Source organism: Microtus pennsylvanicus, chromosome 1, assembly GCF_037038515.1.
Source record: "Microtus pennsylvanicus isolate mMicPen1 chromosome 1, mMicPen1.hap1, whole genome shotgun sequence".
NCBI classification, from domain to species: domain Eukaryota; kingdom Metazoa; phylum Chordata; class Mammalia; order Rodentia; family Cricetidae; genus Microtus; species Microtus pennsylvanicus.
The window spans coordinates 143,675,656-143,690,409 of record NC_134579.1 but is presented as its reverse complement, the minus strand read 5'-3'; positions in this window follow the sequence as shown (position 1 = coordinate 143,690,409).

Below are 14,754 nucleotides of genomic sequence, written 5' to 3'. Positions count from 1 at the left end.
CCCTTTGTATGTTGTGAATACAATTGGTTAATGGGTAAATAATCTGCCTTGGCCTGTGATAGAATAGACTATAGCTCGATGGGAAAAACTAAACTGAATGCTGGGAGAAAGAAGGCAGAGTCAGGATAAGCCATGTAGCCCCACAGGAGACAGATACCAGATGGAGCTTTTCTCAGTAAGCCACTTCCTTGTGGCAATATACAGATTAGTATAATTGGGCTATATTAATATGTAAGAGCTAGTCAATAAGAAGTTAGAACTAATAGCCCAAGCATTGATTTAAATAATATAATTTCTGTGTGATTGTTTTGGGAATCTGGTTGGCTAGGAAATGGAAAAGCAGCCTCCGTTACAACAAATCAACTTATATCATCCTGTGGAAAATACAAATTCACATGGATCAAAGACCTCAACATAAATTCAGATAAATTGAATCTAACAGAAGAGAAAATGTGAATTAGTCATGCAGGCATTGAAAAAGGAAACTACATAATGAATATAACATCAGTAGCAGAGACACTGAGGTCAAAAATTAATAAATGGGACTGTTTGAAACTGAACACCTTCTTAAAGGCTGTTAATATGGCAAAACAGCATCATACATAATGGTATATCATCACCAAATCCACATTTTACAGAGGACTGATCTCCAAAATATTTAAATATCTCCAGAAGGTAGACATCAAACTACCAAATTATCCAATTAATAATGTTGTATAGATTTAAAAAGAATTCTCAACAGAAGAATCTGAAGTGAGTGAGATACACTTAAAGAGTTATCCAATATCCTTAGCTATCAGGGAAATACAAATCAAAATGACTCTGAGATAGGCTCTTACACCTGCCAGAATGGCTAAGGTAAAAAATGCTAATGACAGCCCATGTTGGAGAGGATTTGTAGTAAGGGAAACACTCCTCCAGTGGTGGTACGAGTGCAATTTTTTTTTTAAAATATTTTTTTCCATTAAAAACTTTACACTTCCTCCCCTCCTCCCATTCCCCTCCGGCTCCCTCACTCACCCTCCTTTCTCCTCCTCCTTCCTTAAGAGAGGGCAGGGAACCCTGCCCTGTGGCAAGGCCAAGGCCCTCCCCCCTACATCCAGGCCTAGGAAGCTTTGCATCCAAATAGACTGGGGTCCCAAAAAGCCAGTACATGCAGTAGAAAGAAGTCCCAGTGCATTTATCAGTGGCTTCTCAGTCAGCCCCCATTGTCAGCCACATTAAGAGAGTTCTGTGTGATTGCTTGCTCATTCAGTCCTGGTCCAGCTGGATTTGGTGAGCTCCCAATGGATCAGGCACACTGTGTCGGTGGGTTGACCAACCCCTCTCGGTCCCGACTTCCTTGTTCATCTTCTCCATTTTTCTGCTCTTCAACTGGACCTTGGGAGCTCAGTCTGTTGCTCTGATGAGAGTCTCTGTCTCTATCTCTTTGTCACCGGATGAAGATTCTATGGTGATATTTGAGATCAGTGTGATAGTGGGGCATGACCGGTTTAGGCACCCTCTCCTATGCCGCCTAAGGACCTAGCTGGGGACATCCCTGTGGACATCTGGGATCCCCTCTAGAGCCAAGTCTTTTGCCAACCCTAAAATGGCCCCCTTAATGTAGATATCTTCTTTCCTGCTCCTATATCTGCCCTTCCTCCATCTCTACCTTTCCACTTCCCCAAGCTCTCTCCAGTCTTGCTTTCTCCCTTCTCTCCCTCTCCTTCCTTCTCCCACCACACCCACCCCTACATTGTGGTAAATGTGGTACATTTACACAATGGAGCATTACTCAGTGATAAATAACAATGACATGAACTTTGAAGATAAATGAATGGAGCTGAAAGAAAAAAAATCCCGAGTGAGGCCCAGAAAGACAAGAACAGTATGTACCCAATCATAAGTGGATATTAGAAGCAAAGGATAACTAAGCTATAATTCCCAGCCCCAGAGAAACTAGATATCAGCAAGGACCACAAAAGGGACACATTTGTTGCCCTGGGAGGGGAGATACATGAGATCTTCTGGGTAAACTGGGCATAGACAATAGAGAGGAGGGGTTGAGGAATGTGAACATGAAGGCTCACGATGGTCGATTTGGGGGAAGGAGGACAAGGGAGAGCAATGAAAGTGATATCTTGATAGAGGGGACCAATATGGTGTTAGGGAGAAACCTGTTACCATAGAACCTCCCAGGAATCAAGGATGATCTCAGTAAAGGCTCCTAACAATACTGGAGGGAGTACCTGAACTGAACTTCTATAATCAGATTGGTACCTACCCTAATTGTCATCATAGAGACTTCATTCAGTAACTTACAGAAGCATAAGCAGAGATCCACAGGCAAGCCCTGGACTGAGCTCTGGGAGTCCAATTGAAGAATGGGAGAAGGGATTATATTGGCAAAGGGAGTCAAGATCATGATGGGAAAACCCAGAGAGGCTGCTGACCTGAGCTCATGTCAGCTTATGGTCTAGACCAACAGCTAAGGGGCCTGCATGGGACAAACTGAGACATTATACATGTGAATGACAGATGTATATGTGGTTCTGTTGTGTGGCCCCTATATGTGACACCAGGACCTATCCAAGGTGCATGAGCTGGCATGTTGGAATATTTCCTATGGTGGGATGTCACACTCTGCCTTGATGTAGGAGGGAGGAGCTTGGTCCTGCCTCATCTTGATATGCCTTGCTTTGTAGATTCCCATAGGAGGTCTTACCCTTTCTTAATGGAGTTGAAAGTGGAGTCATGGGGGTAGACGGGGGTGGAGGGAGGGAATAGGAGTAGAGTAGGGAGCAGAAACTGTGGTTTGCATGCAAAATAAGATTACAAATTTATTAAAAATATTTTTATGTGTATTATATTTTTGCTTTATGTATATCTGCAATCACAAGCATACCTGGTGCTTACAGATGCTAGAAGTGCAGTTATATATATTTATGAGCTTCCATGTGCGTGCTAGGAGCTGTACTTTGCTCCTCTATGATGGCAATCATTGCTTTTAACCACTGAGACATAACTCCAGCCATCCCTGGTAGATGTTTTTAGAGGCAGATCTGACTGGTGGAAGGTAGAGAGCTAGAACTTGCTGGAACCCTAGCTGAAAGGGAGAGTTTTGTTTGTCAGATCATGACTACAAATTTGGGATGCTTACTTATTCTATATGAGACGATTGTTACTAAAACCTGTGGTCTACAGCCAGTCACTGCAAGGGTTATTTCTACAAAGAGCACAATAGGGTAAGATGAGAGGCAGATGCTAAAGTGGTTTTAAATATGAGACTTCTTCAATAGAAAGTCCCTGTGCTAGATACAGTATCTACTTGAAGGAACAAACAAAGACATGTGCTTAACCTTTCAGTATTAGTCATTATGACACACAAGGAAACACATGATTTCCTGTCTGGTACGTTTGCTTGGGGGCCTGGAAATTCTGCAGAAAGTCTCCAAAGGCAAGCAGATTAATTCTAGAGTAAAATATGACTGTCTGTTTGCTTTCATTTCCTAGACCATAATCCCCACTCCCTACTGATGATCAAGTTTAATGTCTCTGAAGATGAGCTCAGTCCCTTTCACAGATATCTGAGAAGGTCTTCGGCGTGGAGACACTGGATATGTAGCTGTAGACAGATAGCTTGTGCTTGACATTTGCTAGCCATGCTCTGTGTGAGCCTAATTTGGTCACTGTACTTTCTGTCTCAGTATTCCAGTGACATCACTTGTGGTAAATTAGTGTTGCCATAGCAATTCCTAAGTGCAAATAAGGCCCAGACATTGTGACAGGACAGCTGTCCATATCAGCCGTATCTGTTACTACTTACCTATAGGAGAGAGTTCTGTAGACTTAGTCCCTAAGGACATGCAGTCATTAGGAGAACTTGTGCTGTCCATTCCTCCCTTTGCAGATCATAACATTCCTGTGAAATCTCAGAAGCCCATCAGAACAGTTAGCTAAGGGTTTGGGCATCTGTGCAGCTGTGTTCACTAGGCTGAGACTCAGAAGGACTTGCCCACATGACCTTGCCTAAATGTGGCTCTCATGGCAACACTGGCTGGTTCCATGAGGTAGAAGATTTAGACAGTTGCTAAATCATTCTTCTCTGTTAGCTCTAGCAGGTGAGATTCCAAGCATGTTCACACTCTCCAAGCTCACCTGGAGGTGGGATTCTGTAAGAGTGACCTGGAGACAGGACTTTTTGGTCATCAATCCCACTCTAGTAAAATTCTACAGTTCCATCTGCCTGACCCTTCCTGAATCACAAGATTTTCTTAGGGATGCATTTATGTTTAAATCCACACAGTCTGGGCTTTTTTATCCTTTGGATGAGTTACCCCATCACACATCCTACTCTCAACAAGGTGAAATCAGTTCAAAGATTTAAACAATGCAGTTTGTATCAACTGGGTGTGTTCTAAACTGACTGTTCAAACCCTAATGTGGGTAAGAAATAAAATAAAATGACATAAAACATTTTAAAAATCATGTATCCATCTGGATATTGTTCAAAACAGCAAAGATTCATTGGTACACATTGTCTCTCTGCCACTGTGTACATACAACAGTAAGCTTTAGTGGATAGCTATTATAGCTCTGAGGGTATATGCCTATCAACCACAGTTACCCAGTAAAAGTTCCTTTAAAATAATAAAATTTCCAGCTCCAGCGTAAGTTGTGATCAGTGTTTTTAATCTTGGCCATTCTTACTGGTGTAGAATCTCAGAGTCGTTTTGATTTGCATTTCTCTGATGACTAAGGATATTGCACTTTTTCCTTAAGTGTCTTTCAGCCATTTTAGATTCCTCTGTTGAGAGTTCTCTGTTTAGGTCTGCACTCCATTTTTTTAATTGGATTATGTGTTCTTTTGGTGACCAATTTGTCACTGTGGCAATTTCTCAGAAAATTACAAAAAACCTTCTTCAAGAACCAGCAATACCACTTTTGGGTATATATCCAAAGGATGCTCAATAGTGCCACAAGGGCATGTGCTCAACTATGTTCATAACAGCATTGTTTTATTGGGAGAGAGGGTCCCTTTGTTCTGTCCCAGCTGCCCAGCTAGGTTATGACTGAAATATTTACACAAAACTGTATTTATTTAAACACAACCTGGGCCATTAGCTCTAATTTCTTTATTGGCTACCTCATATATTAGTTTAATCCAACTCCATTAATGTGTATTACCACACGACTGTGGCTTACTGGCAAGATTCTAACCAGAGTCCATCTCAGGCAGGAGAACCATGGCATCTGCCACTCTGTTCATTTTTTTAGCATTTAGTTTTGTCTACTCTGCCTACCTAAGTTCTGTCCTATCAAAATGCCAAGGCAGTTTCTTTATTTAACCAATGAAAGCAACACATAAACAGAAGGACCTCCTACACCATTGTTTGTCATAGCCAGAACCTGGAAACAACCTAAATGCCCCTCGACCGATAAATGGATAAGGAAAATGAGGTATATTTACATAATGGAGTACTACACAGCAGGAAAAATAATGACTTCTTAAATTTTGAAGGAAAATGGATGGTTTAGAAAACATTACTTTGAGTGAGGTAACCCAGACAGAGAAAAATAATTATCACATGTACTCACTCATAGGTACTTTTAAAACCTAAAGCAAAGAAAACCATCCTACAAACCACAATCCCAGAGAATGTAGACAACATTGTGGACACTAAGAGAGACTTACATAGATCTAATCTACATGGGAAGTAGAAAAAGACAAGATCTCCTGAGTGAATTAGGAGAATGGGGACCTTGGGTGAGGGTTGTAGGGGGTATGGAGAGACAGGGAAAGGAGCAGAGAAAAATGTAGAGTGCAGTAAAAATCAATAAAAATGATAAAATTTAAAAAGCTTTTTTCTTTTTTACTTCTACTGTTATTCCCTTTCACATTAATAACAAATGTAACAGTGAGCAGTGGTGTCAATCCATGCCTTTAATCCAAGCATTCAGGATGCAGAGGCAGGTGGATATTTATGAGTTTGAGGCCAGTCTCTTCAATAGAGTGATGCCCAGGACAGCCAAGGCTGTTGTAGATGGCTGCCCAGACTCCCAAAATAATCACTCAGAAACTATATTGTTTAAATAACTGCTTGGCCAATCACTTCAGAATATTGCTAGCTAGCTGCTATATCTAGAATTAACCAATTCTTATTATTTTATATTGTACTACTTGGCTTGTGGCCTACAGGCAAGGTTCCAACTGGCAACTTGCATCTTTTCACTCTGGTGGCTATGTGGTGTCTCTCTAACTCTACCTACTTTCTCTCACTATCTTTTTCAGCCTGGCTGTATTCTCTTAAGCCATTGGCCGAAAACAGCTTCTTTCTTAACCAATAAAATCAATGCATATACAGAAGGCCTTGCCACATCACAAGGCTGCACAGAGAAACTGTGTCTTGAAAAACTAAAAGAAAAAAGAACTAATAGAATATTCTCATCTTCAGTTGTGTGTACAAGAGTGATTGTATAGTAAGTCCAGCAGTATGCAGAGGGTACCAGCAGGTTAGGAAAAGAATTTCCAATCAAATAGACATTAGAAATAAGCTGGTGTAGCTATTCTAATAGCTACCAAAATAGACTTCAAACTAAAATTAATCAAAAGAGATGAAGAAGCACATTTTATATGAGTCCATGAAGAAAACATCCATTAAAATGAAGTCTCAATTCTAAACATCTATGTCCCAGATACAAGGGTATGCATATTTGTAAAAGGAACATTACTAAAGCTTAAATCATGCATCAAACCCCACCGAAGTGGAATGGTGGGGCATTTTGGGAGTGATTTGGAAGTGTACTACAGTCAGATCTCTCTGGAATCTACAAGAGTGACCCTAAGAATCCTAGTAGTGAGGTATAGGTAACCTGAACCAGCCATTTTCAACAACTACAGAAAACATCTAGCAGTGGGACTGGGGCAACAATCCAGTCACGAAATAGCTGACCTATAATCTATTCTTCCTGAAACATGTACTGGGGCAATGGGGGAACAGATTTTGTGGGATTGGTATACAAATAGCTGGTCCAAATTAAAGTTTATGCTTTGAGAGGAAGTTCTGACTTGATACTGCCTTGGATGGTCAGGAACCAGAGGCTGAACAGACAAGAAATTCAGGGTAGAATCAAACATGACTGGAAAAACATTTCAATGAAATGATTACTAATGAAATTCTGTTATACTGCTAGATCAGTGTTCAGCCTAAAATTCATCAGCGAGGTATCATCCAGCAACATATGGGAGCAAATGCATAGACTTACTGCCAAACACTTGGCAGAGCCTGGAGAATCCCATAGAATAGAGGAAGGAAGGATTGAGGGAATCAGATGAGTCAAGGACACTGTGAACACATGGAACACAAAAACAATTAAGCAAGGCTTATAAAGAATCACAGAGACCGAGGTGATAATCTTTGACCTTACATGATTTGAGCTAGGACCTTAGCATGTAAGTTATGGTAATGCAGATGGCTATTCTTCTGGAACTCTTAAAGGTAGAATAGGGGGACATCATTGACTCTTTTGCTTGCCTTTGGATTCTTTTCTTCCTACAGGATTGCCATTCCCAGCTCTGATATGAGGGATGTTGGCAAGTTTAATATAACTTGCTATGCCATGTTCTGTGGATATCCCTGGAGGCCTGCTCATTATTTAAAGGCAAAGATGAGTGTCTCCAAGGTAGAGGTGAAATGAGGTCTTTCATTCCTGGTCCTTCCTTAAACCCATGTGTATCCACTCTGGGTATGTACCACATCTTCCTTATCAGTTCTTCAGTCTAAGGGCATTTAGGTTGTTTCCAGGTTCTGGATATGGCAAACAATGCTGCTATGAACATAGTTGAGCACATGTCCTTGTGGCACGATTGAGCATCATTTGTATATACACTGAAAAGTGGCATTAATTGCGTCATGAGGAAGGTTGTTTCCTAATTTTTTGTGAAATCACCACACTGACATCTGAAGGTGTTGCATCAGCTTGCATTCCCACCAGCAATGCAGAATTGTTTCCTTTTCCCCACAACCTCTCCAGCATAAGTTGTCATCAGTGTTTTTGATCTTGGCCATTCTTCCAGGTGTAAGATGGAATCTCAAAGTTGTTTTTATTTGCATTTCTCTGATGACTAAGGATGTTGAACATTTCATTAAGTGTCTTTAAGCCATTTTAGATTTCTCTGTTTAGGTCTGTACTCATTTTCTTATTGAATTATTTGTTCTTTTGATGACCAGTTTCTTGAGTTCTTTGTATATTTTGGAGATTAGACCTCTGTCGATGTGGGGTTAGTGAAGATCTTTTCCCATTCTCTAGGCTGTCATTTTGTCTTGTTGACTGTGTCCTTTGCTTTAAGAAGCTTTTCAGTTTCAGGAGGTCCCATTTATTAATTGTTTCTCTCAGTGTCTGTACTGCTGGGGTTATACTTAGGAAGTGATCTCTGTAGAATGAACAACAGACTGTGATCCTGCCTACCAGCTTTTGGCCACTGGCTAGGTTTACCCAAAATAATTACAGGGAAACTGTATTCTTTTAAACACTGCCTGGCCCATTAGTTTCAGCCTCTTATTGGCTAATTCTCACATCTTGATTAACCCATTTCTATTAATGAGTGTAGCACCACGAGGTGGTGGCTTACCAGGAAGGATCTTAACCTGCATCCATCTTGGAGATGAGATCTATAGCATCTGTCTCACTTCCCTTCTTCCCAGCATTCTTTTCTGTCTACTCCACCCAACTAAGCTGCTGTCCTATCAAAGGTCAAGCAGTTTTTTTTATTAACTAACCAATGAAAGCAACAGATAGGCAGATGACGTACCTACATCATTTCCCCTTTTTTGTTTAAAAAAGAAAAGCTTTCACTTTAACATAGTAAAATTACATATAGCAAAACAGTTATAAAGCAAGAATTACAGTCACATATTTATATCTATTTTATCTTTTATCATAACTAAGGAAAACTATAACTAACCATTCTTCAACTCCATCAAAAATTCCAGAAGGATATAATATTACTTAAGCAAACAAGAAATAAGCAACTTCCAAACTCTAGAAATGACAGAGACAACTCGCTGCCTGGACAGTTACCCAAAAGTTCCTCTGTACTGTTGGGGCGTCCATCTTCAGCCTTCGGGCCCATAGTATCCAGCAGACTTTTCCATGAAGCAGGAAATTTCAAAGACAATTCAGTCACTTTCTGCTGTGTCCTACAGAATGTCTCACAGACTCTTTCATGAATCAGGAACCCCAAAAGAACGCAGCCCGCAGCTAATTCTATAGAGCACCTGTGCCAATGTGTTCAAGTTTACTTTCCACTTTCTCTTCTATAAAGTTCAGTGTGGCTGCCTTTATGTTGAGGTCTTTGATGCATTTGGACTTGAATTTTGTGCATGGTGATAGATATGGTTCTATTTTCATTCTTCTACATGTTGATATCTAGTTATGCCAGTACCATTTGTTAAATACGCTTTCTTTTTTCCACTTGATATTTTTTGCTTCTATATAAAAAATCAGGTGTTCGAAGGAGTGTGACTTTATATCTCGTCTTCTATTTGTGTCAGTTCGTCTTCCTGTCTGTTTTAAGCTGGATTGGCATTATGCTCCATTGTGGGTCTCTGTCTCTAATCATTCATTGCTAGATAAAGGTTCTATGATGATATGCAAGATATTCATCAGTGTGGCTATGGTAGATAGGGAGTCTTCAAATTTCTTAAAGATCTTCTGAATATGGCATTTAAAATGCTTTAAGGACTTAGACTTTTCATAACAATGAGACACATCTGTTTCTGGCAGTACCAATATCTTCAAGAGGAAGATGGGCACCAAAGAAGCTTCTTAGGGAGTTTCCTTGCTATTTGGGCAAGAATCTGCTCTTGCCTGGACTGCTTGATGCTATGCTGTATGAATTGGACATGCAGGACCCCAGGAAGAATGACTGCTGAACTTGCCTAAAGGTGAGATGTTTCTTTGGGGTTCCTGCTTCATGAAAGCATCTGTTAGACATTCTGCAGGATACAGAAAAAACTGACTGTCAAACTTTTGATATAGGCAGAACTGTATTTAAAATTTCCTGAAACCTGAAATGACCCCATCCTAGCGCAATACTGACGAATATCTTGCATATCATGTTAGAACTTTCATCTGGCGATGGATGGAGATAGAGACAGAGACCCACACTGGAGCACTGGACTGAGCTCCCAAGGTCCCAATGAGGAGCAGAAGGAGGGAGAACATGAGCAAAGAAGTCGGGACCACGAGGGGTGCACCCACCCACTGAGACAGTGGAGCTGATCTACTGGGAGCTCACCAAGGCCAGCTGGACTATTACCAAAAAAGCATGGGATAAAACTGAACTCTCTGATCATGACGAACAATGAGGGCTGATGAGACGCCAAGGACAATGGCACACAGTTTTGATCCTATGCAATCTGCTGGCTTGGTGGGAGCCTAGCCAGTTTGGATGTTCACCTTCCTAGATATGGACGGAGGGGGGAGGACCTAGGACTTACCACAGGGCAGGGAACCCTGACTGCTCTTTGGACTGGAGAGAGAGGGGGAGAGGAGTGGGGGGAAGGGGAGAGGGGTGGGAGGAGGGGGAGAAGAGTGGGAGGAGGGGGAGAAGAGTGGGAGGAGAGGGAGGGAAAGGGGAGGCTGGGAGGAGGTGGAAATTTGTTTTTTTTCTTTATTCTTCTTTTATCAATAAAAAAATGTTAAAAAAAAGAATGTAAAAAAAAAATTTCCTGCTTTATGGAAAAGCCTGCTAGATACTATGGGCCTAAAGGCTGAAGATGAATGTTCCGGTGGTACAGAAGTACAGACTGTCAAGGAAGCAAGATTGTCTGTGTCAATTCTAGAGTTTTGGAAGTTGCTTACAATGTACTTCCTGTTTACTTAGGTTATATTTATATCATTCTGGGGTCTTTGATGGAGTTGAAGAATAGATAGTTATAGTTTTCCTTAGTGATGATAAAAGATAAAGTAGATATAAATATTGCAACTATAACACTTGCTTGATACTTTTCTTGTTATATGTAATATTACTATGTTAAAATTAAAACCTTCCTTTTTATTTAAACAGAAAAGAGGAGGTGATGTGGGATTCCCCTTTGTATGTTGTGAATACAATTGGTTAGTGAATAGAGAATCTGCGTTGGCCCGTGATAGGATAGACTATAGCTAGGTGGTAAAACTACACTGAATGCTGGGAGAAAGATGGCAGAGTCAGGATAAGCCATGTAGCCCCACAGGAGACAGATACCAGATGGAGCTTTTCTCAGTAAGCCACAGCCTTGTGGCAATACACAGATTAGTAGAGTTGGGTTAAATGAATAGGTAAGAGCTAGCCAATAAGAAGTTAGAGCTAATAGGATAAGCATTGATTTAAATAATATAGTTTCTGCATGATTGCTTGAGGAATCTTGGTGGCTGGGAAATGGATAAACATTTTCCTACAACAAATCTGCTTATATCACCCTGCAGAAATTACAAATTCACATCCTGACAGAAGAGAAAATGTGAATTAGCTTTTCACGCACTTGAATAGGAAACTACATCCTGAATAAAACACCAGTAGCATAGACACTTGAGATCAAAAATCAATAAATGGGACCTTATGAAACTGAAAAGCTTCTTTAAGGCAAAGGACTCTGTTAATATGACAAAACAGCATCATACATAATGGTATAATATCATCACCAAATGATGCAGGAGGGTCATGTATCTATGTGTTACTTTTATTGGTTAATAAAGAAACTGCCTTGGCTCTTTGATAGGACAGAAAATTAGGTAGGCAGTGTAAACAGAACAGAATGCTGGGAAGAACGGAAGTGAGGCAGATGCTATAGCTCTCCTTTCCAAGATGGATGCAGGTTAAGATCCTTCCCGGTAAGCCACCATCTCGTGGTGCTACACTCATTAATAGAAATGGGTTAATCAAGATGTGAGAATTAGCCAGAAAGAGGCTACAGCTAATGGGCCAATCAGTGTTTAAAAGAATACAATTTGTGTGTTGTTATTTCGGGTATAAAGCTAGCCGTGTGAGAGCCGTGTGGGAATGCAGCCTGCCGCTCCTTCTACAACCAAATCAGCATCTTCCAGAGGGCTCGTCTCCAAAATATTTAAAGATCTTCAGAAGGTAGACATCAAACTACCAAATTATCCAATTAAAAATGTTGTACAGATTTAAACAGAATTCTCAATAGAAGAATCTGAAATGAGTGAGATGCACTTAATTAATTATTCAATATCCTTAGCTATCAGGGAAATACAAATCAAAATGACTCTGAGATAGGCTCTTACACCTGTCAGAATGGCTAAGATCAGAAACGCTAATGACAGCTAATGTTGGAGAGGATATGGAGTAAGGGGAACACTCCTCCACTGGTGGTAAGAGTGAAAATTCATATAGTCACTTTGGAAATCAATGTGGCAGTTTTTCAGAAAATTATGAATCAATATACCTCAGGACCCACCTATACCAATCTCAGGCATATACTCAAAGGATGTGCAATCCTACCGCAAGGACACTTGCTCAACTATGTTCACAGAAGCAGTATTCATAATAGCAAGAAACTATCAACAACCTAGATGCCCATTAATTAAGAATGAGTAAAGATAATGTGGTAAATGTGGTATATTTACACAACGGACCATTACTCAGCAGTAAGTAACAATGACATGATGAACTTTGAAGACAAATGGATGGAAGTAGAACAAAACATCCTGAGTGAGGTCCTGAAAGACAAAAACACTATGTACCCATTCATAAGTGGATATTAGATGCAAAGCAAAGTATAACCAGGCTACAATACCCAGCCCCAGAGAAACTAGATATCAGCAAGGACCATAAAAGGGACACATGTATTGCCCTGGGAGGGGAGATATGAGATCTGCTGGGCAAAGTGGGCATAGGCAATAGAGAGGAGGAGATGAGGAATGTGAACATGAAGGATCACGATGGTCGATTTGGGGGAAGGATGCTGAGGGAGAGCAACGAAAGCAATATCTTGATAGAGTGGACCATTATGGTGTTAGGGAGAAACCTGGTACCATCAAACCTCCCAGGAATCCAGGATGATATCAGTAAAGGCTCCTAACGATAGTGGAGGGAGTACCTGAACTGAACCTCTTTTTTTTCCTTTTAAAAATATTTTATTTATTTATTATGTATAAAATATTTTGTCTGCATGTATGCTTGCAGGCTAGAAGAGGGCACCAGACCTCATTACAAATGGTTGTGAGCCACCATGTGGTTGCTGGGAATTGAACTCAGGACCTTTGGAAGAGTAGGCAATGCCCTTAACCACTGAGCAATCTCTCCAGCTCCACTTTATTATTCTTGAAAAATATTAAATTATCTAATTCATTATACTTGAAATATTTTTCAAGTACTTGAACCTTTATTGTCTGTACTTAAAGAAGAGCAAGAAAACACAAAACAGGTAAAACACTGGGGCATGTGGACAATTCATTTCAAAAGCTTTGTCTGCTTCTTGCTTGTTGCTTTAAACACAAAGTGTGGTGTAGCCTTGATGGGCAATCTTCAGGATGAAACAAAATCAAAAACAAAAAATGAAAACTAAAACAACAAAAAGCAAGTGGAACAGTATCTTTTGTTCATCTTTCTTGATTCAGCTTGAAACTATGTGTGAAAATGATCTTTCTCTTTCCTCCCATCACTCTTCAGTCAGGTAACCTAATTTAGGACAAGGCAGAAGTCTCCTCTCTTTTTTTTTAGTTGTTGAAAAAAAAATTTCTGCCTTCTCCCCGTTTCCCATTTACCTCCCCCTCCTCCCACACAACTCCTCTCCCCCTCCCCTCCCCCTCTCTCCTCCCCCCACTCCATTCTCCCTCCCTCTCGAGAATGAAGAGCAGTCCATATTCCCTGCCCTGCGGGAAGTCCAAGGTCTTCCCACTTCTATCCAGGTCCAGGAAGATGAGCATCCAAACAGGCTAGGCTCCCACAAAGCCAGTTCATGTATTAGGATTGAAACCTAATGCCATTGTCCTTGGCTTCTCATCAGCCTTCATTGTTCGCCATGTTCAGAAAGTGAACTGAACTTCTATAATCAGATTGGTACCTACCCTAATTGTCACCATATAGCCTTCATTGAATAGCTTACGAAAGCATAAGCAGAGATCTACAGGCAAGCACTGGACTGAGCTCTGGGAGTTCAGTTGAAGGATGGGAGAAGGGATTATATTGGCAAAGGGAGTCAAGATCATGATGGGAAAACCCAGAAAGAGAGCTGACCTGAGCTCATGGCAGCTTATGGTCTAGACTCCTGCATGGGACAGACCTAGACTTTATGCATATGAATGGCAGCTGTGTATGTGGTTCTGTTGTGTGGCCCCTAGATGTGACACCCAGACCTATCTCTGGTGTTTGATTTTTTTTTTCAGTTTTTTTTAATTGATAAAAGAAGAATAAAGAAAAAAAAACAAATTTCCACCTCCTCCCAGCCTCCCCTTTCCCTCCCCCTCCTCCCACTCTTCTCCCCCTCCTCCCACTCTTCTCCCCCTCCTCCCACCCCTCTCCCCCTTCCCCCCACTCCTCTCCCCCTCCCTCTCCAGTCCAAAGAGCAGTCAGGGTTCCCTGCCCTGTGGTAAGTCCTAGGTCCTCCCCCCTCCGTCCATATCTAGGAAGGTGAACATCCAAACTGGCTAGGCTCCCACCAAGCCAGCAGATTGCATAGGATCAAAACTGCGTGCCATTGTCCTTGGCGTCTCATCAGCCCTCATTGTTCGTCATGATCAGAGAGTTCAGTTTTATCCCATGCT